The sequence below is a fragment of the Thunnus maccoyii genome, chromosome 11 (assembly GCF_910596095.1).
Source record: "Thunnus maccoyii chromosome 11, fThuMac1.1, whole genome shotgun sequence".
In the NCBI taxonomy this organism is placed as follows: Eukaryota; Metazoa; Chordata; class Actinopteri; order Scombriformes; family Scombridae; genus Thunnus; species Thunnus maccoyii.
The window spans coordinates 30,762,549-30,776,915 of record NC_056543.1 but is presented as its reverse complement, the minus strand read 5'-3'; the positions used below and the strand labels follow the sequence as shown (position 1 = coordinate 30,776,915).

Below are 14,367 nucleotides of genomic sequence, written 5' to 3'. Positions count from 1 at the left end.
AAGCTTACAGCACCTGGTATTCCCAGGCGGTCTCCCGTCCAAGTACTAACCAGGCCCGACCCTGCTTAGCTTCCGAGATCAGACGAGATCGGGCGTGTTCAGGGTGGTATGGCCGTAAGCGAGAGAAGAGGCAGCAAACAGCCTATTTAAAGATGCGCGCAGGCTCCTCCTATTCGTCGCTATCTAGAAGGTGAAGATCCCACTGTCATCCACTGCCATTCAGTGTGGAAAAGACACACGTCACATATCACGGATGGCGTCATACTATCAGCCATATGTAATCTGTCTCCTATATTATTCCTCATCATCCCTATACAATGCCTTGAAATACTTCTTATCTCTGCTATATTTACTCTATCCCTATGTGTTGGCATTAGAATTATTTGTGCACAATACTCCATTCAATGTTTTGTGCAAAATATGTAATCTGCCTCGAATTAATCCTTTCTCTTCTCCCACAATCTGTGTGAAAGAAATAAGAAAGTGCAGCTCTCTTTCCCAGACACCTGTGAGCACTACTGGAGCAGCAGCGCCCTCCGTTGATGACAGATGAGAAGAAAAAGCTTACGGCACCTGGTATTCCCAGGCGGTCTCCCATCCAAGTACTAACCAGGCCCGACCCTGCTTAGCTTCCGAGATCAGACGAGATCGGGCGTGTTCAGGGTGGTATGGCCGTAAGCGAGAGAAGAGGCAGCAAACAGCCTATTTAAAGATGCGCGCGGGCTCCTCCTATTCGTCGCTATCTAGAAGGTGAAGATCCCACTGTCATCCACTGCCATTCAGTGTGGAAAAGACACACGTCAAATATCACGGATGGCGTCATACTATCAGCCATATGTAATCTGTCTCCTATATTATTCCTCATCATCCCTATACAATGCCTTGAAATACTTCTTATCACTGCTATATTTACTCTATCCCTATGTGTTGGCATTAGAATTATTTGTACACAATGCTCCATTCAATGTTTTGTGCAAAATATGTAATCTGCCTGGAATTAGTGGTTTTTCTTCTCCCACAGTGTGTGTGAAAGAAATAAGAAAGTGCAGCTCTCTTTCCCGCCTGTGAGCACTACTGGAGCAGCAGCGCCCTCCGTTGATGACAGATGAGAAGAAAAAGCTTACAGCACCTGGTATTCCCAGGCGGTCTCCCATCCAAGTACTAACCAGGCCCGACCCTGCTTAGCTTCCGAGATCAGGCGTGTTCAGGGTGGTATGGCCGTAAGCGAGAGAATAGGCAGCAAACAGCCTATTTAAAGATGCGCGCGGGCTCCTCCTATTCGTCGCTGTCTAACAGGTGAAGATCCCACTGTCATCCACTGCCATTCAGTGTGGAAAAGACACACGTCAAATATCACGGATGGCGTCATACTATCAGCCATATGTAAGCTGTCTCCTATATTATTCCTCATCATCCCTATACAATGCCTTGAAATACTTCTTATCTCTGCTATATTTACTCTATCCCTATGTGTTGGCATTAGAATTATTTGTGCACAATGCTCCATTCAATGTTTTGTGCAAAATATGTAATCTGCCTCGAATTAATCCTTTCTCTTCTCCCACAATCTGTGTGAAAGAAATAAGAAAGTGCAGCTCTCTTTCCCAGACACCTGTGAGCACTACTGGAGCAGCAGCGCCCTCCGTTGATGACAGATGAGAAGAAAAAGCTTACAGCACCTGGTATTCCCAGGCGGTCTCCCATCCAAGTACTAACCAGGCCCGACCCTGCTTAGCTTCCGAGATCAGACGAGATCGGGCGTGTTCAGGGTGGTATGGCCGTAAGCGAGAGAAGAGGCAGCAAACAGCCTATTTAAAGATGCGCGCGGGCTCCTCCTATTCGTCGCTGTCTTATGAATCAAGATCCCACTGTCATCCACTGCCATTCAGTGTGGAAAAGACACACGTCAAATATCACGGATGGCGTCATACTATCAGCCATATGTAAGCTGTCTCCTATATTATTCCTCATCATCCCTATACAATGCCTTGAAATACTTCTTATCTCTGCTATATTTACTCTATCCCTATGTGTTGGCATTAGAATTATTTGTGCACAATACTCCATTCATTTTATTGTACAAAAAACAGCATCTTATATCCTTTGTGATGTGTAATGAACCGGATAAATATGTGTTTTTCATCCCTTAGTGGTTAGTAAATGTCAGTTCATAGATGTGCTTTGCTTTTCACCTTTAACTCCTGTTTAGCTGCTGATGACAGATGAGAAGAAAAAGCTTACAGCACCTGGTATTCCCAGGCGGTCTCCCATCCAAGTACTAACCAGGCCCGACCCTGCTTAGCTTCCGAGATCAGACGAGATCGGGCGTGTTCAGGGTGGTATGGCCGTAAGCGAGAGAAGAGGCAGCAAACAGCCTATTTAAAGATGCGCGCAGGCTCCTCCTATTCGTCGCTATCTAGAAGGTGAAGATCCCACTGTCATCCACTGCCATTCAGTGTGGAAAAGACACACGTCACATATCACGGATGGCGTCATACTATCAGCCATATGTAATCTGTCTCCTATATTATTCCTCATCATCCCTATACAATGCCTTGAAATACTTCTTATCTCTGCTATATTTACTCTATCCCTATGTGTTGGCATTAGAATTATTTGTGCACAATGCTCCATTCAATGTTTTGTGCAAAATATGTAATCTGCCTCGAATTAATCCTTTCTCTTCTCCCACAATCTGTGTGAAAGAAATAAGAAAGTGCAGCTCTCTTTCCCAGACACCTGTGAGCACTACTGGAGCAGCAGCGCCCTCCGTTGATGACAGATGAGAAGAAAAAGCTTACAGCACCTGGTATTCCCAGGCGGTCTCCCATCCAAGTACTAACCAGGCCCGACCCTGCTTAGCTTCCGAGATCAGACGAGATCGGGCGTGTTCAGGGTGGTATGGCCGTAAGCGAGAGAAGAGGCAGCAAACAGCCTATTTAAAGATGCGCGCGGGCTCCTCCTATTCGTCGCTATCTAACAGGTGAAGATCCCACTGTCATCCACTGCAATTCAGTGTGGAAAAGACACACGTCACATATCACGGATGGCGTCATACTATCAGCCATATGTAATCTGTCTCCTATATTATTCCTCATCATCCCTATACAATGCCTTGAAATACTTCTTATCACTGCTATATTTACTCTATCCCTATGTGTTGGCATTAGAATTATTTGTGCACAATGCTCCATTCAATGTTTTGTGCAAAATATGTAATCTGCCTGGAATTAGTGGTTTTTCTTCTCCCACAGTGTGTGTGAAAGAAATAAGAAAGTGCAGCTCTCTTTCCCGCCTGTGAGCACTACTGGAGCAGCAGCGCCCTCCGTTGATGACAGATGAGAAGAAAAAGCTTACAGCACCTGGTATTCCCAGGCGGTCTCCCATCCAAGTACTAACCAGGCCCTACCCTGCTTAGCTTCCGAGATCAGACGAGATCGGGCGTGTTCAGGGTGGTATGGCCGTAAGCGAGAGAAGAGGCAGCAAACAGCCTATTTAAAGATGCGCGCGGGCTCCTCCTATTCGTCGCTGTCTTATGAATCAAGATCCCACTTTCATCCACTGCCATTCAGTGTGGAAAAGACACACGTCAAATATCACGGATGGCGTCATACTATCAGCCATATGTAATCTGCCTTCTATATTATTCCTCATCATCCCTATACAATGCATTGAAATACTCGTTATCTCTGCTATATTTACTCTATCCCTATGTGTTGGCATTATGATTATTTGTGCACAATACTCCATTCATTTTATTGTACAAAAAACAGCATCTTATATCCTTTGTGATCTGTAATGAACCGGATAAATATGTGTTTTTCATCACTTAGTGGTTAGTAAATGTCAGTTCATAGATGTGCTTTGCTTTTCACCTTTAACTCCTGTTTAGCTGCTGATGACAGATGAGAAGAAAAAGCTTACAGCACCTGGTATTCCCAGGCGGTCTCCCGTCCAAGTACTAACCAGGCCCGACCCTGCTTAGCTTCCGAGATCAGACGAGATCGGGCGTGTTCAGGGTGGTATGGCCGTAAGCGAGAGAAGAGGCAGCAAACAGCCTATTTAAAGATGCGCGCAGGCTCCTCCTATTCGTCGCTATCTAGAAGGTGAAGATCCCACTGTCATCCACTGCCATTCAGTGTGGAAAAGACACACGTCACATATCACGGATGGCGTCATACTATCAGCCATATGTAATCTGTCTCCTATATTATTCCTCATCATCCCTATACAATGCCTTGAAATACTTCTTATCTCTGCTATATTTACTCTATCCCTATGTGTTGGCATTAGAATTATTTGTGCACAATGCTCCATTCAATGTTTTGTGCAAAATATGTAATCTGCCTCGAATTAATCCTTTCTCTTCTCCCACAATCTGTGTGAAAGAAATAAGAAAGTGCAGCTCTCTTTCCCAGACACCTGTGAGCACTACTGGAGCAGCAGCGCCCTCCGTTGATGACAGATGAGAAGAAAAAGCTTACAGCACCTGGTATTCCCAGGCGGTCTCCCATCCAAGTACTAACCAGGCCCGACCCTGCTTAGCTTCCGAGATCAGACGAGATCGGGCGTGTTCAGGGTGGTATGGCCGTAAGCGAGAGAATAGGCAGCAAACAGCCTATTTAAAGATGCGCGCGGGCTCCTCCTATTCGTCGCTGTCTAACAGGTGAAGATCCCACTGTCATCCACTGCCATTCAGTGTGGAAAAGACACACGTCACATATCACGGATGGCGTCATACTATCAGCCATATGTAATCTGTCTCCTATATTATTCCTCATCATCCCTATACAATGCCTTGAAATACTTCTTATCTCTGCTATATTTACTCTATCCCTATGTGTTGGCATTAGAATTATTTGTGCACAATACTCCATTCATTTTATTGTACAAAAAACAGCATCTTATATCCTTTGTGATGTGTAATGAACCGGATAAATATGTGTTTTTCATCCCTTAGTGGTTAGTAAATGTCAGTTCATAGATGTGCTTTGCTTTTCACCTTTAACTCCTGTTTAGCTGCTGATGACAGATGAGAAGAAAAAGCTTACAGCACCTGGTATTCCCAGGCGGTCTCCCATCCAAGTACTAACCAGGCCCGACCCTGCTTAGCTTCCGAGATCAGACGAGATCGGGCGTGTTCAGGGTGGTATGGCCGTAAGCGAGAGAAGAGGCAGCAAACAGCCTATTTAAAGATGCGCGCGGGCTCCTCCTATTCGTCGCTGTCTTATGAATCAAGATCCCACTGTCATCCACTGCCATTCAGTGTGGAAAAGACACACGTCACATATCACGGATGGCGTCATACTATCAGCCATATGTAATCTGTCTCCTATATTATTCCTCATCATCCCTATACAATGCCTTGAAATACTTCTTATCACTGCTATATTTACTCTATCCCTATGTGTTGGCATTAGAATTATTTGTGCACAATGCTCCATTCAATGTTTTGTGCAAAATATGTAATCTGCCTCGAATTAATCCTTTCTCTTCTCCCACAATCTGTGTGAAAGAAATAAGAAAGTGCAGCTCTCTTTCCCAGACACCTGTGAGCACTACTGGAGGAGCAGCGCCCTCCGTTGATGACAGATGAGAAGAAAAAGCTTACAGCACCTGGTATTCCCAGGCGGTCTCCCATCCAAGTACTAACCAGGCCCGACCCTGCTTAGCTTCCGAGATCAGACGAGATCGGGCGTGTTCAGGGTGGTATGGCCGTAAGCGAGAGAAGAGGCAGCAAACAGCCTATTTAAAGATGCGCGCGGGCTCCTCCTATTCGTCGCTATCTAACAGGTGAAGATCCCACTGTCATCCACTGCCATTCAGTGTGGAAAAGACACACGTCACATATCACGGATGGCGTCATACTATCAGCCATATGTAATCTGTCTCCTATATTATTCCTCATCATCCCTATACAATGCCTTGAAATACTTCTTATCACTGCTATATTTACTCTATCCCTATGTGTTGGCATTAGAATTATTTGTACACAATGCTCCATTCAATGTTTTGTGCAAAATATGTAATCTGCCTGGAATTAGTGGTTTTTCTTCTCCCACAGTGTGTGTGAAAGAAATAAGAAAGTGCAGCTCTCTTTCCCGCCTGTGAGCACTACTGGAGCAGCAGCGCCCTCCGTTGATGACAGATGAGAAGAAAAAGCTTACAGCACCTGGTATTCCCAGGCGGTCTCCCATCCAAGTACTAACCAGGCCCGACCCTGCTTAGCTTCCGAGATCAGACGAGATCGGGCGTGTTCAGGGTGGTATGGCCGTAAGCGAGAGAAGAGGCAGCAAACAGCCTATTTAAAGATGCGCGCGGGCTCCTCCTATTCGTCGCTGTCTTATGAATCAAGATCCCACTTTCATCCACTGCCATTCAGTGTGGAAAAGACACACGTCAAATGTCACGGATGGCGTCATACTATCAGCCATATGTAATCTGCCTTCTATATTATTCCTCATCATCCCTATACAATGCATTGAAATACTCGTTATCTCTGCTATATTTACTCTATCCCTATGTGTTGGCATTATGATTATTTGTGCACAATACTCCATTCATTTTATTGTACAAAAAACAGCATCTTATATCCTTTGTGATCTGTAATGAACCGGATAAATATGTGTTTTTCATCCCTTAGTGGTTAGTAAATGTCAGTTCATAGATGTGCTTTGCTTTTCACCTTTAACTCCTGTTTAGCTGCTGATGACAGATGAGAAGAAAAAGCTTACAGCACCTGGTATTCCCAGGCGGTCTCCCATCCAAGTACTAACCAGGCCCGACCCTGCTTAGCTTCCGAGATCAGACGAGATCGGGCGTGTTCAGGGTGGTATGGCCGTAAGCGAGAGAAGAGGCAGCAAACAGCCTATTTAAAGATGCGCGCGGGCTCCTCCTATTCGTCGCTATCTAGAAGGTGAAGATCCCACTGTCATCCACTGCCATTCAGTGTGGAAAAGACACACGTCACATATCACGGATGGCGTCATACTATCAGCCATATGTAATCTGTCTCCTATATTATTCCTCATCATCCCTATACAATGCCTTGAAATACTTCTTATCTCTGCTATATTTACTCTATCCCTATGTGTTGGCATTAGAATTATTTGTGCACAATGCTCCATTCAATGTTTTGTGCAAAATATGTAATCTGCCTCGAATTAATCCTTTCTCTTCTCCCACAATCTGTGTGAAAGAAATAAGAAAGTGCAGCTCTCTTTCCCAGACACCAGTGAGCACTACTGGAGCAGCAGCGCCCTCCGTTGATGACAGATGAGAAGAAAAAGCTTACAGCACCTGGTATTCCCAGGCGGTCTCCCATCCAAGTACTAACCAGGCCCGACCCTGCTTAGCTTCCGAGATCAGACGAGATCGGGCGTGTTCAGGGTGGTATGGCCGTAAGCGAGAGAAGAGGCAGCAAACAGCCTATTTAAAGATGCGCGCGGGCTCCTCCTATTCGTCGCTATCTAACAGGTGAAGATCCCACTGTCATCCACTGCCATTCAGTGTGGAAAAGACACACGTCACATATCACGGATGGCGTCATACTATCAGCCATATGTAATCTGTCTCCTATATTATTCCTCATCATCCCTATACAATGCCTTGAAATACTTCTTATCACTGCTATATTTACTCTATCCCTATGTGTTGGCATTAGAATTATTTGTGCACAATGCTCCATTCAATGTTTTGTGCAAAATATGTAATCTGCCTGGAATTAGTGGTTTTTCTTCTCCCACAGTGTGTGTGAAAGAAATAAGAAAGTGCAGCTCTCTTTCCCGCCTGTGAGCACTACTGGAGCAGCAGCGCCCTCCGTTGATGACAGATGAGAAGAAAAAGCTTACAGCACCTGGTATTCCCAGGCGGTCTCCCATCCAAGTACTAACCAGGCCCGACCCTGCTTAGCTTCCGAGATCAGACGAGATCGGGCGTGTTCAGGGTGGTATGGCCGTAAGCGAGAGAAGAGGCAGCAAACAGCCTATTTAAAGATGCGCGCGGGCTCCTCCTATTCGTCGCTGTCTTATGAATCAAGATCCCACTGTCATCCACTGCCATTCAGTGTGGAAAAGACACACGTCACATATCACGGATGGCGTCATACTATCAGCCATATGTAATCTGTCTCCTATATTATTCCTCATCATCCCTATACAATGCCTTGAAATACTTCTTATCTCTGCTATATTTACTCTATCCCTATGTGTTGGCATTAGAATTATTTGTGCACAATACTCCATTCATTTTATTGTACAAAAAACAGCATCTTATATCCTTTGTGATGTGTAATGAACCGGATAAATATGTGTTTTTCATCCCTTAGTGGTTAGTAAATGTCAGTTCATAGATGTGCTTTGCTTTTCACCTTTAACTCCTGTTTAGCTGCTGATGACAGATGAGAAGAAAAAGCTTACAGCACCTGGTATTCCCAGGCGGTCTCCCATCCAAGTACTAACCAGGCCCGACCCTGCTTAGCTTCCGAGATCAGACGAGATCGGGCGTGTTCAGGGTGGTATGGCCGTAAGCGAGAGAAGAGGCAGCAAACAGCCTATTTAAAGATGCGCGCGGGCTCCTCCTATTCGTCGCTATCTAGAAGGTGAAGATCCCACTGTCATCCACTGCCATTCAGTGTGGAAAAGACACACGTCACATATCACGGATGGCGTCATACTATCAGCCATATGTAATCTGTCTCCTATATTATTCCTCATCATCCCTATACAATGCCTTGAAATACTTCTTATCTCTGCTATATTTACTCTATCCCTATGTGTTGGCATTAGAATTATTTGTGCACAATGCTCCATTCAATGTTTTGTGCAAAATATGTAATCTGCCTCGAATTAATCCTTTCTCTTCTCCCACAATCTGTGTGAAAGAAATAAGAAAGTGCAGCTCTCTTTCCCAGACACCTGTGAGCACTACTGGAGCAGCAGCGCCCTCCGTTGATGACAGATGAGAAGAAAAAGCTTACAGCACCTGGTATTCCCAGGCGGTCTCCCATCCAAGTACTAACCAGGCCCGACCCTGCTTAGCTTCCGAGATCAGACGAGATCGGGCGTGTTCAGGGTGGTATGGCCGTAAGCGAGAGAATAGGCAGCAAACAGCCTATTTAAAGATGCGCGCGGGCTCCTCCTATTCGTCGCTGTCTAACAGGTGAAGATCCCACTGTCATCCACTGCCATTCAGTGTGGAAAAGACACACGTCAAATATCACGGATGGCGTCATACTATCAGCCATATGTAATCTGTCTCCTATATTATTCCTCATCATCCCTATACAATGCCTTGAAATACTTCTTATCTCTGCTATATTTACTCTATCCCTATGTGTTGGCATTAGAATTATTTGTGCACAATACTCCATTCATTTTATTGTACAAAAAACAGCATCTTATATCCTTTGTGATGTGTAATGAACCGGATAAATATGTGTTTTTCATCCCTTAGTGGTTAGTAAATGTCAGTTCATAGATGTGCTTTGCTTTTCACCTTTAACTCCTGTTTAGCTGCTGATGACAGATGAGAAGAAAAAGCTTACAGCACCTGGTATTCCCAGGCGGTCTCCCATCCAAGTACTAACCAGGCCCGACCCTGCTTAGCTTCCGAGATCAGACGAGATCGGGCGTGTTCAGGGTGGTATGGCCGTAAGCGAGAGAAGAGGCAGCAAACAGCCTATTTAAAGATGCGCGCGGGCTCCTCCTATTCGTCGCTATCTAACAGGTGAAGATCCCACTGTCATCCACTGCCATTCAGTGTGGAAAAGACACACGTCACATATCACGGATGGCGTCATACTATCAGCCATATGTAATCTGTCTCCTATATTATTCCTCATCATCCCTATACAATGCCTTGAAATACTTCTTATCACTGCTATATTTACTCTATCCCTATGTGTTGGCATTAGAATTATTTGTGCACAATGCTCCATTCAATGTTTTGTGCAAAATATGTAATCTGCCTCGAATTAATCCTTTCTCTTCTCCCACAATCTGTGTGAAAGAAATAAGAAAGTGCAGCTCTCTTTCCCAGACACCTGTGAGCACTACTGGAGCAGCAGCGCCCTCCGTTGATGACAGATGAGAAGAAAAAGCTTACAGCACCTGGTATTCCCAGGCGGTCTCCCATCCAAGTACTAACCAGGCCCGACCCTGCTTAGCTTCCGAGATCAGACGAGATCGGGCGTGTTCAGGGTGGTATGGCCGTAAGCGAGAGAAGAGGCAGCAAACAGCCTATTTAAAGATGCGCGCGGGCTCCTCCTATTCGTCGCTATCTAGAAGGTGAAGATCCCACTGTCATCCACTGCCATTCAGTGTGGAAAAGACACACGTCACATATCACGGATGGCGTCATACTATCAGCCATATGTAATCTGTCTCCTATATTATTCCTCATCATCCCTATACAATGCCTTGAAATACTTCTTATCTCTGCTATATTTACTCTATCCCTATGTGTTGGCATTAGAATTATTTGTGCACAATACTCCATTCATTTTATTGTACAAAAAACAGCATCTTATATCCTTTGTGATGTGTAATGAACCGGATAAATATGTGTTTTTCATCCCTTAGTGGTTAGTAAATGTCAGTTCATAGATGTGCTTTGCTTTTCACCTTTAACTCCTGTTTAGCTGCTGATGACAGATGAGAAGAAAAAGCTTACAGCACCTGGTATTCCCAGGCGGTCTCCCATCCAAGTACTAACCAGGCCCGACCCTGCTTAGCTTCCGAGATCAGACGAGATCGGGCGTGTTCAGGGTGGTATGGCCGTAAGCGAGAGAAGAGGCAGCAAACAGCCTATTTAAAGATGCGCGCGGGCTCCTCCTATTCGTCGCTATCTAACAGGTGAAGATCCCACTGTCATCCACTGCCATTCAGTGTGGAAAAGACACACGTCACATATCACGGATGGCGTCATACTATCAGCCATATGTAATCTGTCTCCTATATTATTCCTCATCATCCCTATACAATGCCTTGAAATACTTCTTATCACTGCTATATTTACTCTATCCCTATGTGTTGGCATTAGAATTATTTGTGCACAATGCTCCATTCAATGTTTTGTGCAAAATATGTAATCTGCCTGGAATTAGTGGTTTTTCTTCTCCCACAGTGTGTGTGAAAGAAATAAGAAAGTGCAGCTCTCTTTCCCGCCTGTGAGCACTACTGGAGCAGCAGCGCCCTCCGTTGATGACAGATGAGAAGAAAAAGCTTACAGCACCTGGTATTCCCAGGCGGTCTCCCATCCAAGTACTAACCAGGCCCGACCCTGCTTAGCTTCCGAGATCAGACGAGATCGGGCGTGTTCAGGGTGGTATGGCCGTAAGCGAGAGAAGAGGCAGCAAACAGCCTATTTAAAGATGCGCGCGGGCTCCTCCTATTCGTCGCTGTCTTATGAATCAAGATCCCACTTTCATCCACTGCCATTCAGTGTGGAAAAGACACACGTCAAATGTCACGGATGGCGTCATACTATCAGCCATATGTAATCTGCCTTCTATATTATTCCTCATCATCCCTATACAATGCATTGAAATACTCGTTATCTCTGCTATATTTACTCTATCCCTATGTGTTGGCATTAGAATTATTTGTGCACAATACTCCATTCATTTTATTGTACAAAAAACAGCATCTTATATCCTTTGTGATCTGTAATGAACCGGATAAATATGTGTTTTTCATCACTTAGTGGTTAGTAAATGTCAGTTCATAGATGTGCTTTGCTTTTCACCTTTAACTCCTGTTTAGCTGCTGATGACAGATGAGAAGAAAAAGCTTACAGCACCTGGTATTCCCAGGCGGTCTCCCGTCCAAGTACTAACCAGGCCCGACCCTGCTTAGCTTCCGAGATCAGACGAGATCGGGCGTGTTCAGGGTGGTATGGCCGTAAGCGAGAGAAGAGGCAGCAAACAGCCTATTTAAAGATGCGCGCAGGCTCCTCCTATTCGTCGCTATCTAGAAGGTGAAGATCCCACTGTCATCCACTGCCATTCAGTGTGGAAAAGACACACGTCACATATCACGGATGGCGTCATACTATCAGCCATATGTAATCTGTCTCCTATATTATTCCTCATCATCCCTATACAATGCCTTGAAATACTTCTTATCTCTGCTATATTTACTCTATCCCTATGTGTTGGCATTAGAATTATTTGTGCACAATGCTCCATTCAATGTTTTGTGCAAAATATGTAATCTGCCTCGAATTAATCCTTTCTCTTCTCCCACAATCTGTGTGAAAGAAATAAGAAAGTGCAGCTCTCTTTCCCAGACACCTGTGAGCACTACTGGAGCAGCAGCGCCCTCCGTTGATGACAGATGAGAAGAAAAAGCTTACAGCACCTGGTATTCCCAGGCGGTCTCCCATCCAAGTACTAACCAGGCCCGACCCTGCTTAGCTTCCGAGATCAGACGAGATCGGGCGTGTTCAGGGTGGTATGGCCGTAAGCGAGAGAATAGGCAGCAAACAGCCTATTTAAAGATGCGCGCGGGCTCCTCCTATTCGTCGCTGTCTAACAGGTGAAGATCCCACTGTCATCCACTGCCATTCAGTGTGGAAAAGACACACGTCACATATCACGGATGGCGTCATACTATCAGCCATATGTAATCTGTCTCCTATATTATTCCTCATCATCCCTATACAATGCCTTGAAATACTTCTTATCTCTGCTATATTTACTCTATCCCTATGTGTTGGCATTAGAATTATTTGTGCACAATACTCCATTCATTTTATTGTACAAAAAACAGCATCTTATATCCTTTGTGATGTGTAATGAACCGGATAAATATGTGTTTTTCATCCCTTAGTGGTTAGTAAATGTCAGTTCATAGATGTGCTTTGCTTTTCACCTTTAACTCCTGTTTAGCTGCTGATGACAGATGAGAAGAAAAAGCTTACAGCACCTGGTATTCCCAGGCGGTCTCCCATCCAAGTACTAACCAGGCCCGACCCTGCTTAGCTTCCGAGATCAGACGAGATCGGGCGTGTTCAGGGTGGTATGGCCGTAAGCGAGAGAAGAGGCAGCAAACAGCCTATTTAAAGATGCGCGCGGGCTCCTCCTATTCGTCGCTGTCTTATGAATCAAGATCCCACTGTCATCCACTGCCATTCAGTGTGGAAAAGACACACGTCACATATCACGGATGGCGTCATACTATCAGCCATATGTAATCTGTCTCCTATATTATTCCTCATCATCCCTATACAATGCCTTGAAATACTTCTTATCACTGCTATATTTACTCTATCCCTATGTGTTGGCATTAGAATTATTTGTGCACAATGCTCCATTCAATGTTTTGTGCAAAATATGTAATCTGCCTCGAATTAATCCTTTCTCTTCTCCCACAATCTGTGTGAAAGAAATAAGAAAGTGCAGCTCTCTTTCCCAGACACCTGTGAGCACTACTGGAGGAGCAGCGCCCTCCGTTGATGACAGATGAGAAGAAAAAGCTTACAGCACCTGGTATTCCCAGGCGGTCTCCCATCCAAGTACTAACCAGGCCCGACCCTGCTTAGCTTCCGAGATCAGACGAGATCGGGCGTGTTCAGGGTGGTATGGCCGTAAGCGAGAGAAGAGGCAGCAAACAGCCTATTTAAAGATGCGCGCGGGCTCCTCCTATTCGTCGCTATCTAACAGGTGAAGATCCCACTGTCATCCACTGCCATTCAGTGTGGAAAAGACACACGTCACATATCACGGATGGCGTCATACTATCAGCCATATGTAATCTGTCTCCTATATTATTCCTCATCATCCCTATACAATGCCTTGAAATACTTCTTATCACTGCTATATTTACTCTATCCCTATGTGTTGGCATTAGAATTATTTGTACACAATGCTCCATTCAATGTTTTGTGCAAAATATGTAATCTGCCTGGAATTAGTGGTTTTTCTTCTCCCACAGTGTGTGTGAAAGAAATAAGAAAGTGCAGCTCTCTTTCCCGCCTGTGAGCACTACTGGAGCAGCAGCGCCCTCCGTTGATGACAGATGAGAAGAAAAAGCTTACAGCACCTGGTATTCCCAGGCGGTCTCCCATCCAAGTACTAACCAGGCCCGACCCTGCTTAGCTTCCGAGATCAGACGAGATCGGGCGTGTTCAGGGTGGTATGGCCGTAAGCGAGAGAAGAGGCAGCAAACAGCCTATTTAAAGATGCGCGCGGGCTCCTCCTATTCGTCGCTGTCTTATGAATCAAGATCCCACTTTCATCCACTGCCATTCAGTGTGGAAAAGACACACGTCAAATGTCACGGATGGCGTCATACTATCAGCCATATGTAATCTGCCTTCTATATTATTCCTCATCATCCCTATACAATGCATTGAAATACTCGTTAT

General features: G+C 45.0%; 25 non-coding genes and 1 pseudogene across 25 annotated transcripts; all 26 read right to left on the bottom strand.

The window, feature by feature from the left end:
* Position 1: 1 nt before the first annotated feature.
* Positions 2 to 120, bottom strand: LOC121907841. Its single transcript, XR_006099083.1, has one exon. It is a non-coding gene; the product is annotated as a 5S ribosomal RNA (ribosomal RNA).
* Positions 121 to 561: 441 nt separating this feature from the next.
* On the bottom strand, positions 562 to 680 carry LOC121907875. The gene has a single exon (XR_006099115.1). It is a non-coding gene; the product is annotated as a 5S ribosomal RNA (ribosomal RNA).
* A 437-nt stretch (positions 681 to 1,117) lies between these two features.
* On the bottom strand, positions 1,118 to 1,226 carry LOC121907853 (annotated as a pseudogene).
* Positions 1,227 to 1,667: 441 nt separating this feature from the next.
* LOC121907792 lies at positions 1,668 to 1,786 on the bottom strand. The gene has a single exon (XR_006099036.1). It is a non-coding gene; the product is annotated as a 5S ribosomal RNA (ribosomal RNA).
* Positions 1,787 to 2,234: 448 nt separating this feature from the next.
* LOC121907789 lies at positions 2,235 to 2,353 on the bottom strand. The gene has a single exon (XR_006099034.1). It is a non-coding gene; the product is annotated as a 5S ribosomal RNA (ribosomal RNA).
* Positions 2,354 to 2,794: 441 nt separating this feature from the next.
* Positions 2,795 to 2,913, bottom strand: LOC121907788. Its single transcript, XR_006099033.1, has one exon. It is a non-coding gene; the product is annotated as a 5S ribosomal RNA (ribosomal RNA).
* A 437-nt stretch (positions 2,914 to 3,350) lies between these two features.
* LOC121907683 lies at positions 3,351 to 3,469 on the bottom strand. Its single transcript, XR_006098930.1, has one exon. It is a non-coding gene; the product is annotated as a 5S ribosomal RNA (ribosomal RNA).
* A 448-nt stretch (positions 3,470 to 3,917) lies between these two features.
* Positions 3,918 to 4,036, bottom strand: LOC121907840. Its single transcript, XR_006099082.1, has one exon. It is a non-coding gene; the product is annotated as a 5S ribosomal RNA (ribosomal RNA).
* A 441-nt stretch (positions 4,037 to 4,477) lies between these two features.
* LOC121907787 lies at positions 4,478 to 4,596 on the bottom strand. Its single transcript, XR_006099032.1, has one exon. It is a non-coding gene; the product is annotated as a 5S ribosomal RNA (ribosomal RNA).
* Positions 4,597 to 5,044: 448 nt separating this feature from the next.
* Positions 5,045 to 5,163, bottom strand: LOC121907786. The gene has a single exon (XR_006099031.1). It is a non-coding gene; the product is annotated as a 5S ribosomal RNA (ribosomal RNA).
* A 441-nt stretch (positions 5,164 to 5,604) lies between these two features.
* Positions 5,605 to 5,723, bottom strand: LOC121907785. Its single transcript, XR_006099030.1, has one exon. It is a non-coding gene; the product is annotated as a 5S ribosomal RNA (ribosomal RNA).
* Positions 5,724 to 6,160: 437 nt separating this feature from the next.
* Positions 6,161 to 6,279, bottom strand: LOC121907784. The gene has a single exon (XR_006099029.1). It is a non-coding gene; the product is annotated as a 5S ribosomal RNA (ribosomal RNA).
* Positions 6,280 to 6,727: 448 nt separating this feature from the next.
* LOC121907783 lies at positions 6,728 to 6,846 on the bottom strand. The gene has a single exon (XR_006099028.1). It is a non-coding gene; the product is annotated as a 5S ribosomal RNA (ribosomal RNA).
* Positions 6,847 to 7,287: 441 nt separating this feature from the next.
* Positions 7,288 to 7,406, bottom strand: LOC121907782. The gene has a single exon (XR_006099027.1). It is a non-coding gene; the product is annotated as a 5S ribosomal RNA (ribosomal RNA).
* Positions 7,407 to 7,843: 437 nt separating this feature from the next.
* On the bottom strand, positions 7,844 to 7,962 carry LOC121907781. The gene has a single exon (XR_006099026.1). It is a non-coding gene; the product is annotated as a 5S ribosomal RNA (ribosomal RNA).
* Positions 7,963 to 8,410: 448 nt separating this feature from the next.
* On the bottom strand, positions 8,411 to 8,529 carry LOC121907780. Its single transcript, XR_006099025.1, has one exon. It is a non-coding gene; the product is annotated as a 5S ribosomal RNA (ribosomal RNA).
* Positions 8,530 to 8,970: 441 nt separating this feature from the next.
* Positions 8,971 to 9,089, bottom strand: LOC121907778. Its single transcript, XR_006099023.1, has one exon. It is a non-coding gene; the product is annotated as a 5S ribosomal RNA (ribosomal RNA).
* Positions 9,090 to 9,537: 448 nt separating this feature from the next.
* Positions 9,538 to 9,656, bottom strand: LOC121907777. The gene has a single exon (XR_006099022.1). It is a non-coding gene; the product is annotated as a 5S ribosomal RNA (ribosomal RNA).
* A 441-nt stretch (positions 9,657 to 10,097) lies between these two features.
* LOC121907776 lies at positions 10,098 to 10,216 on the bottom strand. The gene has a single exon (XR_006099021.1). It is a non-coding gene; the product is annotated as a 5S ribosomal RNA (ribosomal RNA).
* Positions 10,217 to 10,664: 448 nt separating this feature from the next.
* LOC121907775 lies at positions 10,665 to 10,783 on the bottom strand. Its single transcript, XR_006099020.1, has one exon. It is a non-coding gene; the product is annotated as a 5S ribosomal RNA (ribosomal RNA).
* A 437-nt stretch (positions 10,784 to 11,220) lies between these two features.
* On the bottom strand, positions 11,221 to 11,339 carry LOC121907774. The gene has a single exon (XR_006099019.1). It is a non-coding gene; the product is annotated as a 5S ribosomal RNA (ribosomal RNA).
* A 448-nt stretch (positions 11,340 to 11,787) lies between these two features.
* Positions 11,788 to 11,906, bottom strand: LOC121907839. Its single transcript, XR_006099081.1, has one exon. It is a non-coding gene; the product is annotated as a 5S ribosomal RNA (ribosomal RNA).
* A 441-nt stretch (positions 11,907 to 12,347) lies between these two features.
* Positions 12,348 to 12,466, bottom strand: LOC121907773. Its single transcript, XR_006099018.1, has one exon. It is a non-coding gene; the product is annotated as a 5S ribosomal RNA (ribosomal RNA).
* Positions 12,467 to 12,914: 448 nt separating this feature from the next.
* On the bottom strand, positions 12,915 to 13,033 carry LOC121907772. Its single transcript, XR_006099017.1, has one exon. It is a non-coding gene; the product is annotated as a 5S ribosomal RNA (ribosomal RNA).
* Positions 13,034 to 13,474: 441 nt separating this feature from the next.
* Positions 13,475 to 13,593, bottom strand: LOC121907771. Its single transcript, XR_006099016.1, has one exon. It is a non-coding gene; the product is annotated as a 5S ribosomal RNA (ribosomal RNA).
* A 437-nt stretch (positions 13,594 to 14,030) lies between these two features.
* On the bottom strand, positions 14,031 to 14,149 carry LOC121907770. The gene has a single exon (XR_006099015.1). It is a non-coding gene; the product is annotated as a 5S ribosomal RNA (ribosomal RNA).
* Positions 14,150 to 14,367: the final 218 nt, after the last annotated feature.